The 24,946-nt window shown below is 35.3% G+C and overlaps 1 pseudogene across 1 annotated transcript in view; it reads left to right on the top strand.

Moving 5' to 3' along the window:
• The window catches only part of LOC308353344 (coiled-coil domain-containing protein 43-like), a 33,906-nt pseudogene extending 12,431 nt beyond the window's left edge, over positions 1-21,475 (top strand). Inside the window, exon 2 of the transcript in view lies at positions 20,843-21,475. The product of the transcript in view is annotated as a coiled-coil domain-containing protein 43-like (transcript). The remainder of the gene's footprint in view (positions 1-20,842) is intronic.
• Positions 21,476-24,946: the final 3,471 nt, after the last annotated feature.

Here is a 24,946-nt window from a genome sequence, read left to right as displayed (position 1 = left end):
TCAGTCAGAATGCCTGTAGAAAACAGGTTCCTGGATTTATCTCCAGATTTTCTGATTTGGGGGGGGAGGGGTAGAATAATTTGCATTTCCATCATGTTTCCAAATGATGTTGTAGATGCTGTAGAGGTCACTCTTTGAGAACAACTGTCCTAAATCGATGTGCCAGGTTATGTTTTGCATGTCATCACTACTGAGAGTGAAGGAAACAGACAAGGATCAAGGACAGGATTTGAGGATGCCATAGATGTAAAAATGTGCATACTATTATCTTCCAAGCAAAGATTTAGAGCTCTTTGAGACAAAAGAAATTTTTTTTGTCATCTTCCCCTACCAGACATCTTCCTGTGAGGAAGAGTCATGGTGTCATCCCTTCCCTCATCCCAACCTTCAATCCTGTAGAGTCTCCTTGGTTCTTCTGATATGGTACAAAGCTCATTTGGTCCAGTCTTATCAGACCCAGGTCATATTGCTTTTCCTCTGTTTCTATGGCCTTCATACAAATGGTCCTCTCATCTTCAACGTACATATCAATTTTCAACATCTGCACCTTCTTTCCATCTGACCTAATGTTCCTGGCACACTCCTAGACTTTCCTACTAAATTGGGAAGGCCACCATCTCTAGCCAGAATCAAAAAGAAAAGAGACATTGCTATTAAACAATCATGTGCCCACTCATTAGCAAAAAGATGAAGAAAATATTGGAAAAATGTCAAGCAGGAGGAATATCAGAGGAGGCCTCAAATCTTTGGAACTTTAATCTCTATGGTTAATATTTGTGTTAATATTAATTAATATTAATAAGATAATATTGTTGAGAAACCTCTTGTAAACCTTTCAACTACTAAAATTAGGGAGATCTCTGAGGTGTAGACTGTTTTCTCTATTTTCTTTTTTTGTTGCTCTTCTTTCTCTGCATTATAACTATTTTGGTTATTAAATTAACAATTAAAAGGACAGCCAGTATCTATTGAATGCTTACTTCTAAGTGCATGTACTGTTAATGTACATTCTCTTATTTTATTTTCATGACCACCACCGAGATAGGTCTTTGTATCTCCATTCAGAGAGATTCAGAGAAGCTAGTTAACTCACTTATAATGAAATGGTTAATGAGCAACTGTGAGAGAATTTAAGCCAGTACCTGAATGACACGGGAGCCTATTCTCTTTACCAATCTTCAGCTCCCCGATTTCCTTTCTCCATCCTGCGTCATCGAAGAAAAATGCACAGATGCTGCATCTTTAAGGGTTTCACTGCTTATCTGTACATGGATGTAGATAAGTATAACAAGCTTAGCAAGGTTTCAAAGTCAAAGGCCATTTTAACATCTTCAAGATACTGATCCACAACAGGATACAATCTTAAAGATACAAACATCCAGTTGAAAGATGTCCCTCATTATTTATTGTCAAGGAAGGAGTCACCAAACCTTCCCCATCCTATTCCCTCATCATTATTGTTCTTGCCTGCAAGAGAGGAACAGGCTGGCTACCGCACAAAAGAAGAGGCCCTTGTTTAGCACTTTGCAAGGACTAGCAGGTGATGAAGGGGAGACTGACTTTGGTTTGAAGAGATGCCAGTCATATATATCTCTAAGTGGAGATGCCAGTTACAAGGATAACTTAGATTCATGCTCACCATGAATATTTATTAGCATTCCAGTGGTCTGAGTAATATTCATACCGTAGGACATCTGCAATCATATAGCTCCTCTTCTATAAGAACACTAGGCAGAGGCAGTTGCAGCTCACCTGATCTTCACAGTCCCGTTAGAGTTAAGCAGGCAATGATTAGGTCTGGACATGTGCTGGGAGGAGAAATAATGTGTGTCACTTATGAGCAAAACATATAAGATCCAGTAGACAGCTTTCTAATTGCCTCTTACATTGACTTGGAAACCACATAGACCAAGTATTGCAAATGGCATAACCACAAGACAAAAACAGCCTGGATTCCTGAGTCCACCACATGGAAGAGAGCTTTCCTGAACTGTCCCTCAGCCTTGGGTGGACTCCATGTGAGTGAGAAATAACACTGTTTTTGTTTTACTGTGGATTATTTGTTACTGCACCACAGCATTATTATCTAAACTATTGCCAGTGATTTAATTTGTACTAATTTATTTACTCTGGACTGGGTCAAATGAAGGTTTCTGTTGATTCCATAATATATCTTCACTTTTAGTTGAAAAAGACCATAGCTAAGTCCAGAGCATAAAATAAAAACAAAAAGTAAGAAGGAAAAAAAAATCAATAAATATCATTCAGAGTAGAGAATACTTAATTCATATAGACAAATGAAAAGAACGTAGATTTTAAGTGAAAACCTATAATTCAAGAAAACCATGATTCTAACCACTTAAAAACAACATTGGATGATATAAGTCCTAAGGGCTTAGAGAAGTATTTATTACCTTGCTTACTAAATGGTTTTCATATTTTACAGACATGAGTAAGAAGCATGGCAACATTAGAAGAAATGAAAAAGGCAATAATGATGGAAATTTTGAGGGAGAAAAGTGGCTTAAACATTTGTCACACATAAAATGTAAAAGGAAGAGCATTTAAACTAGATTTTTCCCTGAAATATACACAGCATAGGCTTTCAAAGAACAAATAAAGGCATGTAACTGGAAGAGGGTAGACTAAAGGAGAGTACATTTTTACCATCAATCTTGGGGGTGACAGAGATCTGAACAACTGTAGTTAAGTGTGGATCATAAATAACGTGTTACCATCTCTGCAGCCAATGACAAATAGCTTGTTCATCCGTAAGAAATTCAGGAGAATTTGTGGATGAAAACTTTCCAACCTAAGGGACAAGGACAAATAAGCTCATATATAAATAGCTGGCAGCCCCATTCTGTCTCCTAGTCCACTCCTCCTATTTTACCATTTTCCTGTAGGTGTATCTGTAGGTGTGTGCGTGCAAACAAGCACTCATCTATGTACTCACACGCACTCCTACTTCCTTCTGGTCTAAAGCAATCTGTCATTTATAATTAGTAGGTGTTTTATGGTAAATAAAAGTTCTAAGTGTAGAGGCAGGTAAGAGTTTTAGGTTTCCTCCTATAACCAGGTTACATGAAAATGAGGCTTTAACAGGAGGAATTTGGTCACAACATACAAACATTTACTGGCAAACAAGCATGTAGCTTATTCAGTAAGCTCCTTTTAGTAGTTTGGCCCTACCTGTGTGAAAGATTTGCTTGAGGCAAATGCAAAAATATGTTATCAGTAGGATTAACCATGGTGACAAGTATTCTCAGAATCAGTGGGTATATACCAGACCATTTCAGATTCTGGCCACTTCCAAAAGGTATATAGTTAACTGGTCTCTGGACTCTTACATCACATTCCTGCAAGGACAAGAAAGTCTGTACAATATTTCTTGCATCCTTATCAGTAACAAAAAAAAATTATAACGCACATTATGCTAATCGGATACTAATCAGACATAAGAACATTAGCAATAAGGATAGCTGAAGTGCATATCTTTGGAAGGTGGGCTTCTAATTAGAAGATTTAAAATGCTCCTATCCCTGGAGTGTGTTCTCTGAATTAGGCCAACTGACCTCCCATGGGGTGTGAGTTAAATTAACACAAGATACACATGTATATCACACTGCCTATGAAAAAATATTGTCAAGGATCATAAGAAGCAATAAATAAAAATTTCAGTCCATGGGGATGGATAAGCCATAGATTTCAGGACACATGAGGAGAGAGAACAATTATCACATAATTTTATGTATATACATATATATCATACTGATGCACATATGCATATATGTGTGTATATAAGCATTTAAGCCATTAACTATAGAGTTTGCTCAATTACTTGAATTATTTGGGTAAATGATAACCCTATTAAAGTTAGGTAGGACCCTGAAAATAAGATTTTTTTTTTTTCCTTTTCATTGTCAATGGAAGATAGGTTGAGAGAGTGAAGAAAAATATCCTCCATCGGCTATCTTCTACGAAAGATTTCGGTGGTGTAGTGGTTAGGTACGTGACCTACAGAGTCAGTCTGTCTGGTTCAAACCTTTATTCTGCTGTCTATTAATTGTGATATTAAGCATATTATGTAACTATAATTTATACTCTTAAAATGGGGATGATAACTCTTATGGATGCTGGGAAGATTAAGTAGATAAGATTGAAGATAGATAAGTAAATAAGATTAAATAAATAACATGCTTAAAGTACTTAGAAGAATCTCTAAAACATAGTAAGTAGTGCATACCTGTTATTATTTTTATCATAACTGATATTTTATTATAACTTTAACACTCTAATTCTGTATAATTTGCTGCACTAGAGATGTGATTTGAGAAATACCAAGATAATAATAACGGTTTCATAAGATTTTGTGTAGACTAAGTGACATAATGTGCTTGAAGCCCTGGAATACAGCAGTGACCAACTAAGCAATAATAGTCATGATGTTGAGTGACATTTCGCACAGAACTGTGTTTTTGTAGTTGATATGTTGAATCCCCGGAAATTTTTATGGGCATCCCAGCCACGAAATATACTTTTCTAAAGTGCAATGTCCTAGAGAAAAGCACAAAAACTCTAGACTCTGAAGATCTACAGAGACTCTGCCTTAGGAACCTGTATGCCTCCTTCTGTTTCCCCGACCCTTCTTGTACCAGAAAGAACCCTGGGTGAAGCGAGGGAATATGCACCCAACACAGGTGGGTGAGGCAAGAGTGCAGATCCTGCTCCTCAGTATTGAAAATGATGACAACCTTAAATACTGAAAGTCAGAAAGGGAAAAGCTAAACTCTAAAATGGTACTGACACTTAAGCAAAGGCACATCAATTTCACTTTAGTTGAACGGATTTGAAAAGCTAAACTGATAATCCGGTCAACATTTTCAGTGTGTAGCTCTCTCATTTAGTATGTTTAATCCACTCTCCTAGATCATTATACAAATGCTCTGTTTTGTGCCATGGGAAATTCTGATCTTAGCTGATGAAGTACTCAGTCACCTATAATCTTGTGAGAGCCACAAATGACGATAATTGCAATTTATGAAGCAACTAGAACAAAAAACACAATATGCTGAGTTTGAGCTGAGGTAATTGTATTTTTACTTCAGATCAGCAGAAATTAAAAAAAAAAAAAAAAGCAACACCCTCTGAGCACTATTTCCAATTTTTTCCCTCAATTTTATTAACTACAATCATTAAGGAATTGCTGAAGAAAAGATAAGAGCTCTGCAAGTTGACTTAGAGAATCTGCATAGGAAAGAGGGAATAAACAATGTGCAAACTGTAAGAAGCCATGGAAGAAGCAAAGAAGGTTTAAGCAGTTGGAAACAATATTCAACTGCCACTGAAGAACTTTGAAATTGAATAGGGCCACCTCTAAAGAGCTGGGTGACCTTGAACTTTTCACTTCTCCTCTCAGAACCACTTTTTCCTCATTGATTAAATTTGAGAATCCAAATAGGTTACCAGTAAGATGTCTATCATTCGTCAAATTCTGTGAGTATAGAAAATGTAAGCTATTACTACACTTTATTATGAATAAATATTACATGTATTATCTGAGGCTGTGGGCAGTGAGTGTTCTTTTCTTTAAATGTCTTAAACAGAACTGTTTGTCTGAAGTCTTCATTGTACTTTCTGTCTTGCCAAGGCATCTTTCCTCTTCCATGGTGTTCTGTCTGGTATCTCACGTATCACAGGGATTCGCTATTAGTTTTTGTTTTTTATTTTGTTTTTTGTTTTTTGTCTTGTCCCGCAGCTATTATAAGTTCTTGCAGCTCAGGAATCATGTCTAATTTACCTATTTCCCCAGTGCGTAGGAAAGTGCCCGGCATTTAATGTGGAATGACAGGATAAACAAGGGAATGACTAAGTGAATAAATGACTGAATGAATGGTTTGTTATCAATGAGGCAGAAAGTAAGTAGACACCGAGTACCGAATCGTTCAATGCAATTCAGTGTTAAAATGTATCTTCAAGCTCCTATTTCGTGAGGTCATCACAAGATACTACCCAAAATGGTTCTTACAGCACTTGCTTTGGCTGACAGCAGTCACATTCAGTGAAAATGACAGTGAGCTTGAGTATAGAAATATTCTCAAGAAATAACTTTAGAAATAAATAACTTTAGAAATAACTGTTTTTATGAATGGATAAAGATGTGGTATATATATATGTGTGTGTATATATATATATATGTATATATATATATGTGTGTGTGTATATATATATACACAATATATACAATATATATATACATATATATGTATATATATACAATATATACAATATATATATACACACACACACATATATATACATATATACATATATATATACACACACACAATAGAATACTATGCAGTCATCAAAAGAAATGAAATCTTGCCATTTGTAACAATGTGGATGGAACTAGAGGGTATTATGCTGAGCAAAATAAGTCAATCAGAGAAAGACAATTATCATATGATCTCCCTGATATGATGAATTTGAGAGCCAGAGTGGGTGGACTGAGGGGTAGGGAAGGAAAAAATGAAACAAGATGGGATCGGGAGGGAGAAAAATCATAAGAGATTCTTAATCTCACAAAACAGAGTTGCTGGGGGAAGGGAGGATATGGAGAGGGTGGTTGGGTTATGGAGATTGGGGAGGGTATGTGATATGGTGAGTGCTGTGAAGGGTGTAAGCCTGATGACTCACAGACCTGTAACCCTGGGGTAATACATTATATGTTAATAAAAATAATTAATAAAAAAGAGAAATAACTGCTTTTGCAAACCTAATCACCATCAAACAGCCATCACAAAAACCTACCTGAGTAGGAATGGAGTATATGTATATAAACCAAGACTTCATCATCCACCTTGGGGATTGGTACACTCTGGTCCATTGGCCAAATATACCTCATCACCTGTTTTTGTAGACCCTGTGAGTTAAGAATGGTTGTTACATTTTTTTTAATGTTTGGGGAAATTTTTTAAAGAATAATATTCATGGCACATGAAAACTATAGGAATTTCAAACTTCATTGCCCGTAAGTTAAGTTTTATTGAAACACAGCCATGCTCATTCATTTGTTACTGTCTGGCTGATTTAATGTCACAACAGCAAAGTTGAGAACTTATGACAGACACTGTATGGCTTGCAAGCCTGAAATATTTACTGTTTAGCCCTTTATAAAAAATTTGCTAAGATTTATTCTAACCGATGTTCAAAGTTCCTTTTCTCCTATCAAAACCAATTTACAGTAATGGCTTTGTGTTTAGGAGAGTTGCTTCATCTTCAAATGTAAAATTTCAGTACCTGCAAAACTTGGAGAAGGTTTATATTATAATATCTTTGTTTCTTCGTTTCTTTTTTATGGAAATAGGATATCTTAAAGAAAAGATTTACTCTAATCAATTTTTTCACATTATTTTTATGAAATTTAAGCCAAGAACTATGGTGAGCAATTAAAATCTTTAAAATAATACATTTTCATTTAACTTAAATAAATTCATCACATATTTATTTATTTATTCCACATTTCCTCTTAATCCAAAATGACTTATCAGTATTTTTCATTGGAATTCAAGCAGGGGTCTGATAGATCCTTCTTAAAAGACATTTGCTTAAAACAATTTATAAAGTATCACTGAGCTGTCCATAAAGTTAATATGGTGAAACACACACAGAAAAACTCTTCTTCAATGAAATTAAATGATTAAAAAAAAAAAATCCCTTATGCCCTTTCTCTCAAATTCTGAGGGTTAACTATTAGAAATAATAATTACTAGCTATGTTTAGAAAATTAGCTAACCCACGAAATAAAAAGTCTAGAAAATCACACATTTTGGTTTTGTAGCTTTTTCATTTGTGACATTTTTACTTTTTCTCAAAATGCTATTCCTCAAAATGAGAAAAAGTCTCCACCAGGTTAATTTACTAAATATGCTAATTTGTTCCATGGGAGCAAATCATTTCTAAGTAACTTCTACCTATGATCATGTTGTAAACTGTAGTTTGTATATTTAAGAAAATGTTTTTCCACATAGGCTAAATTATTTATGTAATAAGTAACCATGGTGGGAAAGCAAATCTTTCAGTTCCAAATCAATGAGAGGGTGAGTTGTTATCTGGCTGATTGATGGTGATTAGGCTCTTGGAGCAGATCTGGCCTACGTGCTGGTGAATGCCAAATGGCTGAAGGCTACCTCTCTCTATACTCCTTTGCTGGCAGTTATCTTCCAATGAGTTGGAAGAAGCTACAGTTCCAGCAGCATGATTTTGGTTCAGTGGCTCAAATTGGCCATTTTCTTCTGCTTAGATCATTGTCCCTACCAGGCACTACCTATTGGTGGTCAGTCGTATTATATAATGTTATATATCAGTTTTACTTCAAAAAAAAAAAAAATAGAGGCACATCATGACTTCCTCTTTCTTGCTTTTTTATCTGGGTAACAGGAAATACTCTCTCATAAGACTCTCTTAAAAATAAAAAAACTATTAAAAATAGAGTGGCGACTCTACCCTAGATATTTGTAAAACATATGCAATAAAATCCCAGCTGTGATCCTCAATAATCTTGTATAAGACTAGGAAGATATTTAAATTTAAAAGGAAGTTCTATATGCTTGCCTTTGAGACATCAATAAGTATATCGTCTTGGCAGATGATTCATTTTTTTACCATTTTTCATAAGTATTAAATCAAATCAACCCCCAAAGCATTGTGGGCTTTGTTGTTGTTGCTTTTGTTTGCTTGTTTGTTTATCTTTCAAAGACCATATAAGTCAATGCACATCATAGCCTTTTCATGTCAGGGAGTATCAGTATTTAGCTCCTATCAATTACTTAGGATAGGAGCCTTAGGAATAAAATATTTAAAAAATTTGTAAGCCCAGAATTCTGGAATAATTGATACTGGAGTTTCTATATGTACAGTCAAGGAATAATTTCCTCCCACATTAAAGATTTAGAGTAAAAATATTCTTGCTTACTGTACATGTGGATTAATAATATGGTTATTTAGGAATAATTGAGTGGAGTAACATGCATAAGTGACAGATGCATATCATGTCTTTAGCTTCTCAAGTTGTTTGTGGATAAGAGCATGGTTTTAATGCTTCAGAATTCTTTTTAATCAGGTGCTACAAATTATAATAATTCTCATATTAGTTTCCCTAATTTATAAGAGTCAGTCATGACAATCTTGTGCAGACACTTTGGTTATATCATCACACCCTACTCTGCTGACTCTTTAATGCATCAAAAATATCTTGGGACACCTGGATGGCTCAGTTGTTAAGCGTCTGCCTTCGGCTCAGGTCATGATCCCAGGACCCTGAGATCGAGGCCCACATCGGACTTCCTGCTCTGCAGAAACCCTACTTCTCCCTCTCCCTCTCCTACTCCCCTCCTTGTATTCCCTCTCTCACTGTCTCGCTTTCTCTGTCAAATAAATAAACAAAATCTTTAAAAAAAAAAAAAAAAAGAATATCTTAAGAATCCTCTTCCATCTCTATTCTTTTTTTTTTTTTTAATATTTTATTTATTTGACAGACAGAAATCACAACTAGGCAGAGAGGCAGGCAAAGAGAGAGGAGGAAGCAGGCTCCCCATAGAGCAGAGAGCCCGATGCGGGGCTCGATTCCAGGACACTGGGATCACGACCGGAGCTGAAGGCAGAGGCTTTAACCCACTGAGCCACCCAGGTGCCCCTCCATCTCTATTCTTGATGTTATGGGAGTGGGGGATACTAATCATATCTGCACAGGTGTATTTTTATAAAGCTGCCAGAAAATCCTTCTGCTCATTCAAGAACATCATCTGTCTGTAATTAATGTTCTGTCTTCTTGAAATAAAGAAACAAGAACCTACCTATCCCAAATTTCACCCAGCAGTTGAATTCACAAGCATCAATTTAAGCTCTGAAAGATACTTCATTCTGATGACAATACTAGGGTTTTTTGTTTGTTTGTTTGTTTGTTTGTTTTTGCTGAACATAATTGGTGTTTTTTTGTTTTTTCTTTTTTTGAAGCTCTTACTGTCTTGCTCTCTGTCTCTCTTTCTCTCCCTCTTTCTTTCTTTCTCCTTTATATTGGCCAATTGGTTCAAATTCCATATTAACTTCTTGTATGTGCTATGATTTTTCAATATTACCTTCTTTGACCAAACAGGCCTTGCTGGGTCCCTCCTTGTCAATTACATTTCTTCGCATTGAATACTGGACCAGCACCTCTTTCTGTGTAATTAAGAAAAAAAACTTATACCCTTCATTTTGCCTGAGTGTCTTTGGATTTTCCATGTCTGTGCAGATTCCCACATGTATGCTTTTAAATTTTGTTTTCTCCTATTAAAAAAATTAAAAAGATTAACATTGCCTTCTTTATTATTTTAGATAACCAAGTATAATAAAAATTAACAAAATAAACCTGTATTCACATCAAGGAACTTATGTGTATGTGAAATCAAATTAATGCATTATAAATTCTTTTTTTTTTTTTAAGTGAGAGAGAGAGAGAGAGCGCGCGAGCACAGACAGAGTGGCAGGCAGAGGCAGAGGGTGAAGCAGGCTCCCTGCCAAGCAAGGAGCCCGATGTGGGACTTGATCCCAGGTCGCTGGGATCATGACCTGAGCCGAAGGCAGCCACTCAACCAACTGAGCCACCCAGGTGTCCCTTAAATTCTTAATGAAATTACTGTGGTGTTTATACACACAGTGCAAATAAGAATTTGGAAACCCAAGTTGGAAATATAATATGAGATTAGGAACTATACATTGTGTCACTGTGAGTTTGCTATGGATTCTTATATCTAAGACTGACAAAACATAATATGAAAGAAGGAATGAACCTAGATGCAGGTTTCTGAATGCAAGACAGAAATATTCCCTTCAGAATGTGGCTGCCATTTTCATTGGACTCTTTACCTTATCTGTAAAGACGCTAACAGTGTCCATTTTTGCTGTCAAATTTTTCCCTTGTTTTGCTCTTTTCATTTATTTGGTACGAACAAATAAATGCGGGGATCATCTTCCTGAGCAATGTTCTGTTTACCTGCTTATTCTAATAGGATATTAAATTTTCTGGTTCATGTCATTCCATCCCAACATGAAAACGTAGTTGTGGGAGTGGTATTCCCACCACAAAAACGGTGGTGATTGAAGTAAACCCAGCTATTTTCACAACTCTGTGTCACTGGGGATACATTTTCAAGGCTCTTTTCAGAAATAAGTATATCTTAGGACGTCATTTTCTTTCCCATAAATTCGGGTGCCAAAATGGAAGAGCTACAGGGTTGCAGGCATATTTGGGAGCAGATGGTAATATCTACTGCTGTGTCCAAATAGGCTGGTGGGCATATTTATCTGATATGTTTTTGAGCTATGATAAGAAGCCAACCGTCTCTTTATTCACCACTGAAGAATACACTTTCAAGTAAAGATAACCCTTTCTGTAGAGTCTGCTTGCCAGTTAAAAATAAATAATACACCTGCTGAATTTTTGTGTTTCTTCAATGACAGTCATCACAAAAAGCATACTTTTTATGGCTTATTTAATGTTTTTTTTAAAGTATTTCTTTAAAGTACTTGTGTATAAATAAGATCATTGCTTATTAACATTGTACGCTAATTAGAACACATTTTCGCCTTAGTTGCTTAAAATATAGACTTTTTTAAAATTTGCAGTGCGTCCTAACCCTTCAGTATAGCTCTCTCTAACTCTAATTAATTCGCATTGCAAAAGAAATGAGTTTGATCTCAGCTGTAGAAGTCACAGTGACTTATCCTTTCAATGAGGTGATAATTGGTGTCTGGTTAATTCTATTCATAGAAACCATGGGCCATAAAAAAATAATCCTCACTTCTATTACACAGCATGAAGCTTCCAGGAGCACCTATGCTGTTTCCTGGTATGAAATATTTTTATTCTTAAACCATAATTCCCAATTGTGGAAATGCATCTTTTAAGCAAATACCTATAGCCCGGTTAAGAGTTACTCAAGAAGACATTGTCATGTTGTTTTGCATGTGGTCACATGGGCTTTAATACAGAAGATTATGTTATTTACCTCCAAAACACAAGGCCCAACAGGACAGAAGTTAAGGTATCTTCTTACAAAAACAAAAACAAGTACTGTTCACAGACATTTGTTCAGCATAAAGATGATTGGTGATATGCAAGGTATTTTTACGTGGGAGTGTAACATTTGAGGCATATGACAGACTATAAATGCTCCTGCTGTATGTATTTGTAAATTATGAAGTAAATAAGAAAATTATTAGTCATGAACTAGCACCAAAGTGGAGAGCTAAAATATCACCAATATGATTGCATTTATTTGGATGTTGCTCCTTACCTCTCCTAACACCTGTCCCCAATAAATACGTGTATGACCTGCTTTGTGTTTATCATTGTTTTGGCTTTTATGAAGTCTTATCACATATTTATGCACATAAACACATACACAACTTTTTTAATTAAAATATCATCAGGGGCACATGGGTGGCTCAGTGGGTTAAAGCCGCTGCCTTCGGCTCAGGTCATGATCCCAGCGTCCTGGGATCGAGCCCCGCATCGGGCTCTCTGCTCACCGGGGAGCCTGCTTCCTCCCTTCTCTCTCTGCCTGCCTCTCTGCCTACTTGTGATCTGTCTGTCAAATAAATAAATAAATAATCTTAAAAATATATATATAAAATAAAATATCATCATACCCAGTATTATCTCTCACTTGCTTTTTCCTCTCAATATTATGGTTGTAAGAATTACCCACACCTTTTTATGAAACCACAGTTTGGTCTTTTTCACTATTACATAAATCCTCTGTACTATGAAGATTTGTACCCATTATTTTGTCTGAAAATCTCAGCTGCTTCCAGCTTTTTAATAACGTGGACAATACCGCCATAAATATATTTGTATATTTCTGCTGGTGAACATGTTTAAAAGTCTCAGTAGGAGTGGAACTGGTTAAGATGTTCAAATGATTAACTCTATAAAATTTGTCTAAATTTATCTCCAAAAATTTATCAACTTGTATTTTCTCTCATAATATGTAAGATCCACATACAAAGAGGTTTTAAATCATTGGGCTATCCTAGACATAGTTGTTATAATTGTTTTTATCATTAGTAACTTTTCTGATGTTATTGTGAACATACAGAATTATAATAATAAATGTAAATAATAATAACTAAAATAAATTATGATGACATAGATAATAATAAATATATTTATGGGACAAAATAAAAGAAATCAGGAACAGTATGAAAGAGAGTACATCACTATTTGGAAGAAGAGAAAGAAATGCAATGTGCAGACAAAATATCACCCCAATGAGTGTCCTTGGGGGATAAATGGGTAATGAGTGTTTGTTATTTTTTAATAATTGCATAATATCTACATAAACACATTTACTTTGATTTATGTAAATATATTGATATCTGTTAAAAATTTAATCGTTTCTGATAAATTAAACCCCTTGACCACTGGAGAGTCACTTCCCAATTGCAGTTTTCTCTCTAGTTATAATATTAAGAGTTTAGTAGGCAACTTCTCAGATATTATACATATATGTATACATATATATAATTATATTGTATGTATATTGCATACAATTATAAATATATACACACAGAGAGAATATTGTGAACATTTTTATAAACATGGTTTTATACCAGAAGTTTGCATTTCTTGTGTTTGCTTTCCTTTCTCAAATAAATGTCCAGAAAATCTTTCCACCTAAGTATATATAGCTTGATCTTATTTCATATAAACAATGGATGTCTTATAATTTAGCCATTATAGTTATATGATTAAATTATAGGACATTATATAGAATGACATATAACTGATAGATGTCCTATAATTCAGCCAAAATAGTTATCCTGTGTATGTATTTAGGTTTAAACAGTGTTACAATAAATATCCTAGTGTGCCTTTATGCCTTTGAGAGAATATGGTTCTAAATTAGGTACCTAGAAATAAAATGTCTTGACCCAATTGCATACACATTTTGAATGTTAATAGTTACAGCCAAATGTTTCTTTAAAAAGCTAGAACTGTGAAGGGTCTAACATTTTACTCTACATTCAAGCTATTAATTGAGCCTGCCACGATTTCATAGATGCTGGCAGAAGATAAAACATTCTTGGGTCAGAAACAAGACTTTATTACTCACAGGAGTAGTAGTAGCCATTTTCTTATGTAGATTTCCCAAGCCCGCATTCCTACAGGGACATGTGAAGAGTGTCAGGTGATATCTGCACACGTAGTGTGTTATGTGAGAGAAACCTCGACCTTAGGGGGCCTGACACTTTATGATGGTCAGTAAGCATGCCCGCCCTGTCATCTGAAGGAAAAGCTTGCCTTTATTGGGTTGAATACTATACAAACATCATCTTTACTCATTAAGGAGGTGCCATATCTATCTTTCAAAGACAGATCTAAAGCTTTTCAGTATATAAACTCCTTTGAAAAGACAGTTTATAACACAGGGCTGCTACTCATAAGATACACAGACATAGGAGACCCACAAAAAAATTACTTTCCAACAATTCCCTTCAGAGAGGATTTCCACTTGCTCCCTTTAGGAACCATGGTGGTTACTAACTTGTGGGTACTTTAAATCCTTTCCAGGTTAATTCAGGAGTATCAAGTTCAGTCCCCCTTAACTTTTGCTGCAGGATCCAATCTGAATCTCTTAATTACAGTGCTGATAATGCATTTTCTTTTAGAACAAATCATTTTTTTCCCAAGTGCTTAACCACCAGGGAGGAATCAAGAAAATATAACACCTGTTTTCTGCAAATCTCAGAAAACATATATTTTATGTATAAGGATCAGCTACTGCTCATATCCAGCTAATTTTTGCTCTGTATATGGGGAAACCAAGTGTTGCCTTACATTCTGTTATTTTAAGAGAAGAGATGAATCTACATTTTGATGTAAAAACACCCAATTTTCAAGTGTTGGTGAATTAGTTGAAATAGATTAATAATATTTTACACAATGTGTGATGCAGCAGAGAAACTGTAGGAGATAACTATACATTTGATATTTAGGAGCTCACTGGTGACATGCCTTTCTATCCCCAATCATGGCCCCATTCACAAAGCTTCCATGGTATTTTATATACCTCCTCTACTAGATAGTATATCATATTGAGTCATGATTGTTTTTTCCAATTTAGATAAAATTTATTTACTATCTTGGAGAAAATTGAACTGAAACCTTTGGGAGTAATCTTTCATACAAAACAAACTGAGCCTGGGTGCCTCAGTTCATTAAACATCTGCCTTCGGCTCAGGTCATGGTCCTTGGGTCCTGGGATTCAGCCCCACATCAGGCCCTCTGTTGAGGGGCAGGAGTCTGCTCCCTCTCCCTCTGCCCCTCCTCTCTCCTTATGTTCTCTCTCTCAACCTCTTTCTCTTTCTCTCAAATAAATAAATACAATATTTAAAAAAATAAAAAAGTAGAAATTATATCCTTATCTGACAAGTATAATTTATATATTATGTAGTTTTTAACATCCTCAAAAATATCAGGGTAAGTGAAAAAAAGCAAACACCAAGGACACTACAGTGTTTAGTTACATTTTATCCAGTGTCCAGAATAGATAATGGAAGTAACGTGGTGGTTGCCTAGGGCAGAAGGCAGGTATGATGGGAATGGGGAGCAAATACAAATGGGCATAAGGTATCTTTTTGGGGTGATGGAAATGATTTAAAATAAAATTGTGATGGTGGTGGCACAATTCTTTATACTAATAATCATATTAATATAAATATACTAATACCCACATTAAAAAAAAAAAAAAAGTTGGGGCGCCTGGGTGGCTCAGTGGGTTAAGCCTCTGCCTTCGGCTCAGGCCATGATCCCAGGGTCCTGGGATCGAGCCCCGCATCGGGCTCTCTGCTCAGCGGGGAGCCTGCTTCCTCCTCTCTCTCTGCCTGCCTCTCTGCCTACTTGTGATCTCTGTCTGTCAAATAAATAAATAAAATCTTTAAAAAAAAATATATTAAAAAAAAAAAAAAAAAAAGTTGACATCCAATGTGACAAACTTGCAGAAGACTCATGATACACAAGAATTTCTAATCAGTACAGAAACTAGTGTTTGGGAATAATTGTCAGAACTATTATTTTAGGGCACCTGGGTGGCTCAGTCTGTTGTGTCTGCCTTTGGCTAGGGTCATGATCCCAGGGTCCTGGGATCAAGTCCCTCATTGGAGTCCCTGCTCTGCTGGAGCCTGCTTCTCCCTCCACCTCTGCCTGCTGCTCCCTCTGCTTGTGTTCTCTCTTTCTCTGCCAAATGAATGGGAAAAACAAAACAAAACAACAGCAACAACAAAAAAAAACCCCAAACTATTATTTTAACAATGATGTCACATTCCATAGCTCAGAAAGGTCCATAGTTGTCTCTTGGGAATCCTAATGACTTTCCTTTGTGGGAGGTCACATGGAAGAAAATTTCAGAATCTGGTTACCTGTGCTAGCAGTGTTCTTAGCACAAAGAAACTCAGGAGACCTCCTTGGGCCTTGCCTATGACCAGTTATATATTTTTATTATACTACAAAATGCCTTGATTTTATAGATAATTTTGGTGAGAATCAACATCTTAAAAATAGAAATACCTCTCAGTTTTGTATGTCAACCCCGTATTTTATAGCCATAAACTCTTTCAACTCTTATTTAACTAGCTTTTATTAAAAATACAGATTTTTTTCAGATTTTATATGTAGACAACTATGTTGTCTATGAATAAAGGGCAGTTTATTTCTTCCTTTCTATCTGGGGGCCTCTTTTTCAAATTTTATTATTAATAAGACTTAACAATAAGTCTTATTAAAAAATAAGACTTAAATAGAAGTAATAAGAACAGACATCTTTGCCTTGTTTCTAATTAGAGGAAGAGGGCCTTCAGTCTTTGAACATTAAGTGTAAAGTTAGCTATAGGCTTTTTGTAAATTCCATCTATTAGTAAAGATACTGCTTTCTATTACTAGTTTATTGCAGGCTTTTTTTTTTTTTTTTGGAAGATTTTATTTATTTATTTGACACAGAGAGAGAGATCACAAGTAGGCAGAGAAGCAGGCAGAGAGAGAGAAGGAAGCAGTCTCACTGCTGAGCCGAGAGCCTGATGCAGGGCTAGATCCCAGGACCCTGAGACCATGACCTAATTCAAAGGCAGAGGCTTAACCTTCTGAGCCACCCAGGTGCCCCCAAGCTTTTTTTTTTTTTTTTTTTTTTTTTTTTTACTATGAGTGAATGTTGATATCAATCTCTAGCTGATTTTCAAATCTTGAACCATTCTTGCTTTCTTCAGAAAATCCCCATTTGATTATGATGTGTTATCACATCAGTATATTGTTTGATTTGATTTGTTATTATTTTGTTGAGGATTTTTGCATCTATGATCATAAGAGATATTATGATTTTGGTATTAGCATAAGGCTAACTTCATAAAGTGATCTGGCAAGTATTCCCTTCTTTTCTATATTTTGAAAGAATTTGTGTGGAATTGTTTTCTTGTTGTTAAGTGATTGAATGTACTAAGGAAGACATCTAGACTTGCAGTTTTCTTTGTTTGAAGGCTTTAAATTCTCATTTAATTTCTTTAATTGATAAAGGATTATTCAGGCCATTTGTTTCTCCTGAGTGAAACTTGATACTTTGTGTCTTAAAAAGAACTAGTTCATTTTATCTAAGTTGTTGAATTTATGGCCATTAAGTTGAGTTTAATATTCCCCTTAGTATCTTTTTAATTTACATAGGATCTGAGATCATGTCCCCCTTTTAATTCTTGATTTTTGTGCCTTCTTTTCACCCGCTCCTTTGATCAGTCTCGATAAAGGTTTATCAAGTTTTTTGATCTGTTTTGTAAGTGTCTTTTGGTTTCATTAAATTCTCTATTGTTTTCTACTCTCCAAATTATTTATTTCTACTCTTATCTTTATTTCCTTCCTTTTGCTTGTTCTTCTCTTTCTGGTTTCTTAAGATGTAAGCTAAGTTTAGATAATTTATTTGAAACTTTCTTCTTTTCTTAATATAATTATTAGACACTGTAAATTTCCCTCTATAAACTTTTTTAAGTACATCCCACAAATTTTGATATGTTGGGTTTTCAATTTTATTCAATTCAAAATGCTGCTAATTTTCCTTTTGACTTCTTACTTTATCAATGCATTATTTGTAAATGTATTATTTAATTATAAATACTGGAGAATTCTTTAGATTTTTTTTAAATTTTTGATTTCTGCTTTAATAAGTTATGGAAAGAAAACATTATTTATGTAATTTTTCATTTTACATTTGCAGGCTTATTTTATGGCGGAGCATATAGTCTATTATGGTGACTATTCCTTAAAGCAATTGAAAATAATAGGCGTTCTGCTCTTGTTGGATGGAGTGTTTTATTTATGCCAATTAGTTAGTTAACATTGTTACTCAGACCTCCTATATACTTACTGATTTTCTACCTGATTTTCCTATCAATTGTTAAAGAACATCGAAGCTTGCAATTAGGATTGCAGATTTACTTACTTGATCTCCTTTCAGGTCTATTGGTTTTTGGTGCATGTATTTTCAAGCTCTAGTGTTAGGTGCGTACACATCGAAGATTGTTATGTCTTCCTGGTGATTTGACCCACATTTCTCTGTGGAATGTCTCTCTTCATACCTCTTCTAAAGCCTACTTTGTCTGATTCTAAAATATCCACTTCAGCTTTCTTTTGGTTGGTACTTACAGTTTATACATTTTCTTGCACTTTCACCTTTAACCAAGCTCTCTGTCTTTTTATTTAAAGTAAGGTTTTTTTCAATAGGATTTTAAACCAATCTGAAAGTTTTTATATTTTAATTGGTGTGTATAGAACATTTATATTTTTTGAAATAATTGATATGGTTGGAGATCATAATAATTTTTAATTTGTCTCTAAGTTCTTAAGTATTAACCATCTTTATATTTAAAGTACATTACACATAATGTGAACTCAGTAGATGTTGATTAAGTTTATATTTCTTTCAGATTCATTGTCTTTTTCCCTGTACTATGGATTTGTTCTAAATATAGTATCTCTAATATTTTGAAATCATAACTATTTTCATGTAAGTTGTAAATGAAAAAATACTTATTATACTTAGTTTCTAAATCACATTTTCTCATGAGTACATTTCACATACCCATGCAGGATGAGAGTAATATAGAAAATGTTAAATATCAATCAGTGAATATTAGATTACTTATCATTCATCTACTTATTACATGTTGTACTTTTGATAACTATGAATCCATTGAAACAGAGGAAGAAAAAAGTAATAAATTTATACATGCTTTGCTGCAGAAAGCAGTAGCAGCATATGGTCATGAATAAAGTATCACCATTTCAATATCTGTGTCTGCTTTAGTTCCCAGTAGTATTATCTGTAGAGAAGACCTTTGCTCTACAACGGAGAATACTCTCAGCATTTGAAAAAGCATTTATTTCTGAGAAGTAGAAGAACATGATAGTGGTTTAACATTAGCATGTTTATAACAATAGTGAGCCTAGTGTTTTGTTTTCATTCAAAACACTATTAACCTTTCCTCCTGGAAAATAAAAGTTTAATTTAGGAGCGATTGTTCTAAAGAGGCATTACTTTCTCATGGGAGGAGAATCCCAAAGGTGAGCAGAGAGAAAAGAAGGTTGCAGAGATACTTAGTAACCAGTGTATTATCCTGGCAGATAGAATGTGACATTAGAGAGATAAGGGGGCGGGGAGATATTTTAATTTAGGGTTCTTGGCATGTCTTATTCCCACACTCCACACAACAACCAGTTCATTGTTAAACATGATGGTAAATAATATACAAACTAATCCTGAAAGCAAGCAATATGTGATTTGCCCCAAACCTCAGGAAAATCAGTGTTCTAAGGTATCATACACTGCACCATCGGATTGTCCTGTTAAGATTTATTTAGTGAGAATTTGTGCAAATTTAGTGTTGTTACTGTTTGCTTTATATGTAAGTCATTCTCCACAACTACTCATTTACTTATTCATTCCACAATTGAGGGTATTCAACACTGTCTTAGGTGCTAAATAGGACTATTGCTGTGCAAATGAAGTTTTTAAGAGTTGATTCTGGAGATGAGAACCATCTTTAATTATACTGGGACAAAAAATCTTATTAAAGTTACCAAGAATGCTTCCAAGCCTATTGAAGTATAGGAAATAATTTGCAATACTAAAAAATGTATATTTTATTAATAAAACTTCAATCAGAACCAGAATCATATTAGAGATCTACCAGAAATGCAGCAAAACACCCCAAAAATGTGCCAATATTAGTAAGGAAAAAAAATCTTTAACTTCTCAGTATAGTCAATGGAATAAGATAGCATCAAAAACTCATAAAGAGTTATTTCAAATGTGCAGTAACTCAACTGTAAGGATGCAACTTGAAAAAAAATGATGTTTTGAGAAAGAGGATAACCTTTGTTCAAGAGCCATCATTAGTATTACCCCACTTTGGAATACTCAAATGTTCTTCAAGTTTGTATAAATGTGCCAGGCTGCCCAATATTATTGTTTTCTCTGAAACAGTTGTCTGTCAACCAAAAATCAGGCTTAAAAAAATCACAATTACATATACTCCAGACCTATGTAATATTGGCATCTTCACTAATCAACCTGGGAATGTACTAGCATGATTAGAAATGTGTGATATTTAACAAGTCATTTTCCAGAAGAAGACGAAGAAGATAGAAGAAGAACAAGAACAAGAACAACAAGAAGAGGAGGAGGAGGAGGAAGAAGAAGAAGTAGTACTAGTACTAGTAGAAGTAGTAGAAGAAGCAGCAGCCATTATTCATGTGGTCCAGTCCCAGAAAGATTTTGTGATGAAGGCGGGGGCAGTGGCTTTGGGTTGAGTCATGGATGGATGGACAGTTCCAGGTGCTGGGGGTGTACCGAGAAGTTTAGGGCTCCTACATCTTGGTATCCTGCAGGAGGAGGAGAAAGAGAAGCTTGATGCTCTGCAGGGTACCCTCTCTGCCTTCTTTGAAGAAGATTCTCTTCTTACCATCATCAAGGAAACTGTGAAACAATGGTCGTTGGAAAGTTGGGATGTTCTCACCAAGGTGAGAAAAGAAGATGAGATACAGGCTATTGCCACCTAAATTTAGAAGCAGGCAGACTGTGGTGAAGCCCAGGATGGTGTCAGAAGGGGAGAAGCAGATAAAGCTGCACTCCTAGCCCAGTGTACTGCTGTGACAGATGCAGAAGACAAGAAGGACGAGAAGGATGATTCAGGTACCACCACAATGAATCTTGGTTCTGATACATCTTTACTCCGAAACGCCAATGTGGAAGATGTCCTCAATGTTGGAAAACTGAAGTGAGTCTCACTTTGGGATGAGTCCCGAAGGAAGAAAGAATAGGACAAGCTGCAGATGGAGAGGGACAAACTAGCTAAGCAGGAATGCAAGGAAAGGAAAGAGAGAAGGGCACAATGAGGGGAGTGGAAGCAATAACTTTGGTCCACTCTTTTTTTTCTCTTCATGGAGTTGATCAATGGGAGAACTGATTGTGCGCATGCGTATGTAAGAGAAATGAGAGAATGAATAAAGTTGTTTCCCAAGGCATTTCCCTCTATTTACATGGTCCAAAGGAAAATCACAAACACTTCTAATTAGAAAATGTGCTGTGTCTCTGTGGTGTGGGTAGTCAGATTATTGTAGCTGATGTCTATACCAAAGATCTGGAATGGGGGCAACTTTTACATTTTAATACTGAAGTTGTGGCTCCTTTTGGCCACTTTGAAAGATTTTTCTAACTTAAGATAAATAGCAGAAATATTCAGAAATCTGGCAGTTACAGTTTTCATTCTGAACAAGCAGAATCATGACCACTCATGAAATGTGGGAATATAAGGTACTTTGAAAGTAGTATTCACACCTTAATGTATTGTTTTATGGGTGAAATCAAAAGTTCATGAAATGCCCTATCTGGATTCAGATATTCTGTTAACATGACAAGGAACTATGAAAATGGAAGAAACTATGTGGTAGATGTTCTAGATTTGAGAATTTTTTTTGTTGTTAAGCTTCAACCTATGGGAGGAAAAAGAAGTATCTTTTTAAATAGAGATACATATTTTTCCTCATCTAGGTTATGATTTTGAAGAAGGATGTGTATCGGGTGAAAGGATATCATTGTTAGCTAGATTCATTTTTTATAATCATAAGTTCTTTTGAGTGCTAGTAGAGATTTTATTCCTGATCTGCCCTAAAACATGAGTATAAAGAACTGATAATTACAGCTTGAGAGAAACTGCAGGAACCATGTGTTTAAGAAAGAAACACTGGAAAACAAATATATTTAGGAATGTATATTGTGAGTGCTCAACAAACTTATTTAATGAGTGAATAGAAAATGAGCAAGAAAAATGAGCAGGAACTCTCCATTTCTACTTTTGTCCCAGGCCACATTCAGTTGTAAATAAGGTCTTTCTCTACTTCAGGCCGCAGACTGTCAAAGGGCCGGAAGGGAGCAGTCTCCCAGACAGGTCAGAAAATAGGTATTTTATCCCTGAGGTTGGGAAACTACTGCAGGCAAGCAAATTTGGCCCAGTCTCTTTTTGGTGCAAGTCAACAATGGATTTTGCATTTTTAAAGGGTTGTAAGAGAACAGATATGTGACAGAGATCTTTTGTGACCTGTAAAGCCTAAAATATTTACCATCTGGCCCTTTGGAGATAAACTTTGCCAACCTCTGTCTCACATCATTAACTATGAGGTTAACAAACATTTTTTTACCTTTGTACAGAAAGTAAAAAACATGGTTAAGGAAAAGATGTGTCACCTCTATACACTCCTATGACCGCCGCATTACATTTTTAGAAAATAAACTATATAAATCACAAAAACAAACAAACAAACAACAAAATAAATCAAAATAACCTTTTCTCTTTGCAATTTTCAGACACAGTGAAAAGAATAAATATGTTACATCATCACTGTTCCCCTTCTGCTATTCGATTCTATATCTATTCTATGTTATAGATATTTCCTCTTTTCTTACTTTGGAACCTTTCACAGAACTATTTTATCCAGCCCTAGCAAACATGTCCATCTTATCCTCCTATCTCCACCTTTTCTACCTATGCCATATTATAAAAATCTCAAAATCATCAGTCAAGCAAGGTTGGGGAGGAGAACATCAGTAAGCAAAGCAGGATTCCCTTTAGAAGGAAAGGAAGGGAAAATTTAGCAATCTTAAGAGAAGAGCAATTTTGTTTTTGTTACATGGGATTTCCAGGCCTTTGGGTGCTAAAAGTTAGTAGAGACTTACTGAAAAGAGGTCCATGAAACATTTATTCCAACTCACAAATGAGAAACTTCGGTCATGTAGTTTAAGTGATCTGCCCCTGATGATAAAGGTATATGCAAGGTATATTTGGGAAGCAGTTGTCCCAACTGTGTACTTATGTGAACACTGTGCAGCCTGTCATTATCTCTAGCAGAAGTCAGGAAGCTCTAACTCTTGGGGCCAGATTTGGCCCCCTGCCTGTTTATGTCGATAAAGTTTACCGGAACATAGTCACATTCTTTTGTTTACCTATTTTCTCTGACTGTTTTTTATGGTATAATAACAGAGTTAAAAAGTTGTGACAGAGGGGCCCCTGAGTGGCTCAGAGGGTTAAAGCCTCTGCCTTTGGCTTAGGTCATGATCCAGGGTCCTGGGATGGAGCCCCACATGGGGCTCTCTCCTTGGCGGGGAGCCTGCTTCCTCCTCTCTCTCTCTCTGTCTGCCTCTCTGCCTTCTTGTGATCTCTCTCTGTCGAAAAAATAAATAAAATACTTAAAAAAAAAAAAAGTTGTGACAGAGATGAAGGCTCACAAAGTATAAAATATTTATTATTTGATCATTTACAGAAGACTCCTTTTCAAAAGTAGGATATCTATTATCTTGTGTCAGGTCCTTCAAGACAAAGATAACACTCTTCCCCCACCCCAACCCCCACCAACAGACATATGAATACAATCACATTATAGGGTTCTGTCAAATCCTCTGGCAAGTCATATCTGATCTGGGAAAGGCCTGCCCTTCACTAAGGGGTAAAAATAGGAGTAATATTAAATGAAAACCATTAGAATTCTTTTGAAAAAGCTCAAATTTATTGATTGTTTATCATTTTCCTGGCACTGTTTTAAATATTTTACAGTATCAACTCATGTAATATTCACACAAAATATGTACCATTATCTGCTATTAACTCATTATAGTTGAGGAAACTGAGACTAGAAAGGTTGAGTAACATGCTTAAAGCAACACAACTATGAAGAGTCAAGTTTTAAATACAGAATACTGTCTCTAGAGCCCACAGGCTTAAATTTTAATTGGTTTAGCATCTCCAGAAATAGTAAGGAAATCTACTTTTTTGCAACTGCAGTAACCCAAGCAAATCTGCATGTGGATAGCTAATGTTGATTTAGAATAATCTGTGATAATGTTTGTAAAGTATAAATGTCTGTTAAAGCATTTGTTCAATATATACATCTTGACCACCTACTGCATTCCCAGAACCCATTTTATTAGATGAAGATAGTTCCTTCTTTGAAAGCACTTACAATCTGGCAGGGATTTCCTTTCTAGAAAGTTCTGGATAAAAGTAAAGACAACAAGAATCAAGAGTCAAGGGTTCTTGTGGGCATGAGGTTTTTATGCTCTTTCTGACAGTAGACAATTATTGTAAATCAAGGGCAGGCATTCTGGTTAAATGAAAGAAATGAGAACATTATAGCCAGAAAGGAATGAATTTCACCTGGTAACTTGACTTTGGAGAAGTTACTGCAAACTCCCTGAGTCCCACTTTCTTTTCTTTTTCTTTTTTTTTTTTTAATTAATTTTTATAGTTTAGAATATTTACTTCCCAGAGTTTTTCACAAGGATTAAGTGAGATCATATATGTGATGAATTCTAGA

The sequence above is a fragment of the Martes martes genome (assembly GCF_963455335.1).
Source record: "Martes martes genome assembly, chromosome: 12".
NCBI lineage: Eukaryota > Metazoa > Chordata > Mammalia > Carnivora > Mustelidae > Martes > Martes martes.
This window is presented reverse-complemented; position numbering and strand designations above follow the sequence as displayed.